Genomic DNA, 6,197 nt, shown 5'->3' with positions numbered 1-6,197 from the left:
AAATGCAATGAATTCCAAAAACATCTATGAAGATCAGTATTAATTAGATGAGCGGGGCTTTTAACTTTTTGCTTCTGAATAGTTTTGGCATCTCACTCTATCCTTTGAAATTCAGAATGATTGGCTTCTTTAGGAACTCAGAGTCCAGATAGTGCTAATGATTCTCTTAGTGAAGTATGATGATTCTTGAACATAGCTATTTATTGAGTCTTGGCTGTGGCCCAAAGCACTCTGTCTTCCAGTATTACCACCGGATACATACATGCCACAGACACATAATTGGGTGAACCTTTTCAGATTGTGACTCAGCTTTGCTAAAGTCCCCAATTAGAGGTGTCCAGGGTTCTTAAGCACACTCTTATTTGCCTTGGATCACAACTCTTTATTCTCTATTTTTTTCGTTTTTCTTTTTCTTTTTCTTTTTTTTTCGATTTTTTTTTTTGAATAGCTTTTTCTTGCTTCAAGAATCATTTTTAATGATTTTTCAGATCCTCAGTAACATGTCTCTTTTTTCATCATTCTTTCAAGAGCCAACATTCATGAACCACAAATTCAAGATACATATGCACTGTTTAAGCATACATTCAGAGAACAAAAATATTACCACCACATCAAAATAATTAAACTATTATAAAATTCAAAATTCATGCAATTCTTCCTTTTTCAATTAAGCACATTTTTATTCAAGAAAGGTGATGGATTCATAGGACATTCATAACTTTAAGGCATAGACACTAAGACACTAATGATCACAAGACACAAACATGGATAAACATAAGCATAAATTTTCGAAAAACAGAAGAACAAATAACAAGGAAATCAAAGAACGGGTCCACCTTAGTGATGGCGGCTCTTTCTTGCTCTTGAAGATCCTATGGAGTGCTTGAGCTCCTCAATGTCTCTTCCTTGTCTTTGTTGCTCCTCCCTCATGATTCTTTGATCTTCTCTAATCTCATGAAGGATGATGGAGTGTTCTTGATGCTCCACCCTTAGTTGTCCCATGTTGGAACTCAACTCTCCTAGGGAGGTGTGTAGTTGCTCCCAATAGTTTTGTGGAGGAAAATTCATCCCTTGAGGAATTTCAGGGATTTCATGATGAGTGGGATCTCTTGTGTACTCCATCCTTTTCTTGGTGATGGGCTTGTCCTTATCAATGGGGATGTCTCCCTTTATGTCAACTCCAACTGAATAACAGAGGTGACAAATGAGATGAGGAAAGGCTAACCTTGCCAAGGTGGAGGTCTTGTCCGCCACTTTATAGAGTTCTTGGGCTATAACCTCATGAACTTCTATTTCTTCTCCAATCATGATGCTATGGATCATGATGGCCCGGTCTATGGTAACTTCGGACCGGTTGCTAGTGGGGATGATTGAGCGTTGTATGAACTCTAACCACCCTCTAGCCACGGGCTTGAGGTCATGCCTTCTCAATTGGATCGGCTTTCCTCTTGAATCTTGCTTCCATTGTGCGCCCTCTTCACATATAACTGTGAGGACTTGGTCCAACCTTTGATCAAAGTTGACCCTTCTAGTGTAAGGATGCTCATCTCCTTGCATCATAGGCAAGTTGAACGCCACCCTCACACTCTCCGGACTAAAATCCAAGTATTTCCCCCGAACCATAGTAAGATAATTCTTTGGATTCGGGTTCACACTTTGGTCATGGTTCTTGGTGATCCATGCATTGGCATAGAACTCTTGAACCATCAAGATTCCGACTTGTTGAATGGGGTTGGTAAGAACTTCCCAACCTCTTCTTCGGATCTCATGTCGGATCTCCGGATATTCACCCTTTTTGAGTGAAAAAGGGACCTCGGGGATCACCTTCTTCAAGGCCACAACTTCATAGAAGTGGACTTGATGCACCTTTGAGAGGAATCTATCCATCTCCCATGACTCGGAGGTGGAAGCCTTTGCCTTCCCTTTCCTCTTTCTAGAGGTTTCTCCGGCCTTGGATGCCATAATGGTTATGGAAAAACGAAAAAGCAACGCTTTTACCACACCAAACTTAAAATGGTTACTCGTCCTCGAGCAAAAGAAGAAAGAAGAGAGTAGAAGAAGAAGAAATGAGGAAGAGGGAGATGGTGGTGTGTTCGGCCAAAGAGGGGGAGAAGTGGTGTTTAGGTTGTGTGAAAATGAAAGGTTGAAGAAGGGTATATATAGGAGAGAGGGGGTAAAGGGTTCGGCCATGATGGGTGGGTTTGGGAGGGAAAGTGGTTTGAATTTGAAGGATGAGGTTGGTGGGGGTTTATGAAGGATGGATGTGAGTGGTGAAGAGAAAGATGGGATTTGATAGGTGAGGGGTTTTTGGGGAAGAGGTGTTGAGGTGATTGGTGAATGGGGGAAGAAGAGAGAGAGTGATGGTAGGGTCCTGTGGGGTCCACAGATCCTGTGGTGTCAAAGAAAAGGCATCCTTGCACCAAATGGCATCAAAATCCACGTTTTGAGCCATTTCTGGCGTTAAACGCCGGGCTGGTGCCCATTCCTGGCGTTTAACGCCAGGTTCTTGCCCTTTACTGGCGTTTAACGCCAGTCTGGTGCCCCTTTCTGGCGTTAAACGCCCAGAAGGGTGCCAGACTGGGCGTTAAACGCCCAACTGCTAGGCTGACTGGCGTTTAAACGCCAGCAGCATCTTCCTCCAGGGTGTGCTATTTTTCTTCCTGTTTTTCATTTTGTTTTTGCTTTTTTTTCATTGTTTTTGTGACTTCTTATGATCATCAACCTACAAAAAAGATAAAATAACAAAAGAAAATAATTAATTATAAAACATTGGGTTGCCTCCCAACAAGCGCTTCTTTATTGTCATTAGCTTGACAGAGGACTCTCATGGAGCCTCAGAAATGCTCAGAACCGTGTTGGAACCTCCCAACACCAAACTTAGAGTTTGAATGTGGGGGTTCAACACCAAACTTAGAGTTTGGTTGTGGCCTCCCAACACCAAACTTAGAGTTTGGTTGTGGGGGCTCTGTTTTGAGAGAAGCCCTTCATGCTTCCTCTCCATGATGACAGAGCTATATCCTTGGGCCTTAAACACCAAGGATTCTTCATTTACTTGAATGATCAACTCTCCTCTATCAACATCAATCACAGCCTTTGCTGTGGCTAGGAAGGGTCTGCCAAGGATGATGGATTCATCCATGCATTTCCCAGTCTCTAGGACTATGAAATCAGTAGGGATGTAATGGTCTTCAATCTTCACCAAAACATCCTCTACAGGTCCATAAGCTTGTTTTCTTGAGTTGTCTGCCATCTCTAGTGAGATTTTTGCAGCTTGTACCTCATAGATCCCTAATTTCTCCATTACAGAGAGGGGCATGAGGTTTACGCTTGATCCTAAGTCACACAAGGCCTTCTTGAAGGTCATGGTGCCTATGGTACAAGGTATAGAAAACTTCCCAGGGTCCTGCCTCTTTTGAGGCAATTGCTGCCTAGACAGGTTATCCAGTTCTTTGGTGAGCAAAGGGGGTTCATCCTCCCAAGTCTCATTTCCAAATAACTTGTCATTTAGCTTCATGATTGCTCCAAGGTATTTAGCAACTTGCTCTTCAGTGACATACTCATCCTCTTCAGAAGAAGAATACTCATCAGAGCTCATGAATGGCAGAAGTAAGTCCAATGGAATCTCTATGGTCTCATCTTGAGCCTCAGATTCCCAAGGTTCCTCATTGGGGAACTCATTGGAGGTCAGTGGACGCCCAGTGAGGCCTTCCTCAGTGGCGTTCACTGCCTCTTCTTCCTCCCAGAATTCGGCCATATTGATGGCCTTGCACTCTCCTTTTGGATTTTCTTCTGTGTTGCTTGGAAGAGTACTTGGAGGGAGTTCAGTAATTTTCTTGCTCAGCTGACCCACTTGTCCTTCCAGATTCCTAATGGAAGATCTAGTTTCAGTCATAAAACTTTGAGTGGTTTTGATTAGATCAGAGACCATGGTTGCCAAGTCAGAATTATTCTGCTTGGAACTCTCTGTCTGTTGCTGAGAAGATGATGGAAAAGGCTTGCTATTGCTAAACCTGTTTCTTCCACCATTATTGTTATTGAAACCTTGTTGGGGTCTCTGTTGATCCTTCCATGAAAGATTTGGATGATTCCTCCATGAAGGATTGTAGGTGTTTCCATAGGGTTCTCCCATGTAATTCACCTCTTCTATTGAAGGGTTCTCAGGATCATAAGCTTCTTCCTCAGATGAAGCTTCCTTAGTACTGCTTGGTGCATTTTGAATCCCAGACAGACTTTGAGAAATCATATTGACTTGTTGAGTCAATATTTTATTCTGAGCCAATATGGCATTCAGAGTGTCAATCTCAAGAACTCCTTTCTTCTGACTAGTCCCATTGTTCACAGGATTTCTTTCAGAAGTGTACATGAATTGGTTATTTGCAACCATTTCAATCAGTTCTTGAGCTTCAGTAGGCGTCTTCTTCAGATGAAGAGATCCTCCAGAAGAGCTATCCAAGGACATCTTGGACAGTTCAGAGAGACCATCATAGAAAATACCTATGATGCTCCATTCAGAAAGCATATCAGTGGGACACTTTCTGATCAATTGTTTGTATCTTTCCCAAGCTTCATAGAGGGATTCTCCTTCCTTCTGTCTGAAGGTTTGGACTTCCACTCTAAGCTTACTCAATTTTTGAGGTGGAAAGAACTTTGCCAAGAAGGCATTGACTAGCTTTTCCCAAGAGTCCAGGCTTTCTTTAGGTTGAGAGTCCAACCATGTTCTAGCTCTGTCTCTTACAGCAAAAGGGAATAGCATTAGTCTGTAGACCTCAGGGTCAACCCTATTAGTCTTGACAGTGTCACAGATTTGCAAGAACTCAGCTAAAAACTGATGAGGATCTTCCAATGGAAGTCCATGGAACTTGCAATTCTGTTGAATTAGAGAAACTAATTGAGGCTTAAGCTCAAAGTTGTTTGCTCCAATGGCAGGGATAGAGATGCTTCTCCCATAGAAATCGGGAGTAGGTGCAGTAAAGTCACCCAGCACCTTCCTTGCATTGTTGGCATTGTTATTATTTTCGGCTGCCATGAGTTCTTCTTCCTTGAAGAGTTCGTTCAGGTGCTCTAAAGAGAGTTGTGCTTTGGCTTCTCTTAGCTTTCTCTTCAAGGTCCTTTCAGGTTCAGGATCAGCCTCAACAAGAATGCCTTTGTCTTTGCTCCTGCTCATAAGAAAGAGAAGGGAACAAGAAAATGTGGAATCCTCTATGTCACAGTATAGAGATTCCTTAAGGTGTCAGAGGAAAAGAAGAGTAGAAGACAGAAGTGGAAAATTCGGACTTAACAGAGAAGATGGAGTTCGAATTTTGCATTAAGGGATAGTGTTAGTCCATAAATAGAAGGATGTTAGAAGAAGGGAAGTAATTTTTGAAAATTTAAGTAAAAGATTTTGAAAACATTTTGAAAAACACTTAATTGATTTTCGAAAATAAGAGTGGAAAAGAAATCAAGTGATTTTTGAAAAAGATTTTGAAATTAGAAATTAAAAAGATTTGATTGAAAACTTATTTTGAAAAAGATGTGATTAAAAAGATATGATTTGAAAACAATTTTAAAAGATATGATTTGGAAACAATTTGAAAAGATATAATTTTAAAAATTAATGACTTGCCTAACAAGAAAAGATATGATTCAAACATAAAACCTTCCTCAACAGAAAAGGCAAAAAATGTTCAATCAAATCATTAATTGTTAGTAAGTATCTTTGAAAAAAGAAAGAAATTAAATTTGAAAGAGATTTGATTGAAAAGATATGATTTGAAAAAGATTTGATTTTGAAAAACTTTGAAACCTGAAAAAAAAATTGCATTGAAAAACAGAATCTTCCCCCTTGTGCCATCCTGGCGTTAAACGCCCAGAATGGTGCACATTCTGGCGTTTAACGCCCAATGCACTACCTTTTTGGGCGTTAAACGCCCAACCAGGTACCCTGGCTGGCGTTTAAACGCCAGTCTGTCCTTCTTCACTGGGCGTTTTGAACGCCCAGCTTTTTCTGTGCAATTCCTCTGCTGTATGTTCTGAATCTTCAATTCTCTGTATTATTGACTTGAAAAGACACAAATTAAAAATATTTTTGGATTTTTAATAATAAGGACAAACCAAAATGCAACAAGAATCAAATGACAATGCATGCAAGACACCAAACTTAGCAGTTTGTATACTACTGACACTAACAAAACGAAAATGCATATGAGACACACAAA

The 6,197-nt window shown here is 40.7% G+C and overlaps 1 non-coding gene across 1 annotated transcript; it reads left to right on the top strand.

The window, feature by feature from the left end:
• Positions 1–4,513: 4,513 nt before the first annotated feature.
• On the top strand, positions 4,514–4,621 carry LOC112764980 (small nucleolar RNA R71). Its single transcript, XR_003183422.1, has one exon. It is a non-coding gene; the product is annotated as a small nucleolar RNA R71 (small nucleolar RNA).
• Positions 4,622–6,197: the final 1,576 nt, after the last annotated feature.

This window comes from Arachis hypogaea, chromosome 2 (assembly GCF_003086295.3).
Source record: "Arachis hypogaea cultivar Tifrunner chromosome 2, arahy.Tifrunner.gnm2.J5K5, whole genome shotgun sequence".
Classification (NCBI taxonomy): Eukaryota; Viridiplantae; Streptophyta; class Magnoliopsida; order Fabales; family Fabaceae; genus Arachis; species Arachis hypogaea.
This window is presented reverse-complemented; position numbering and strand designations above follow the sequence as displayed.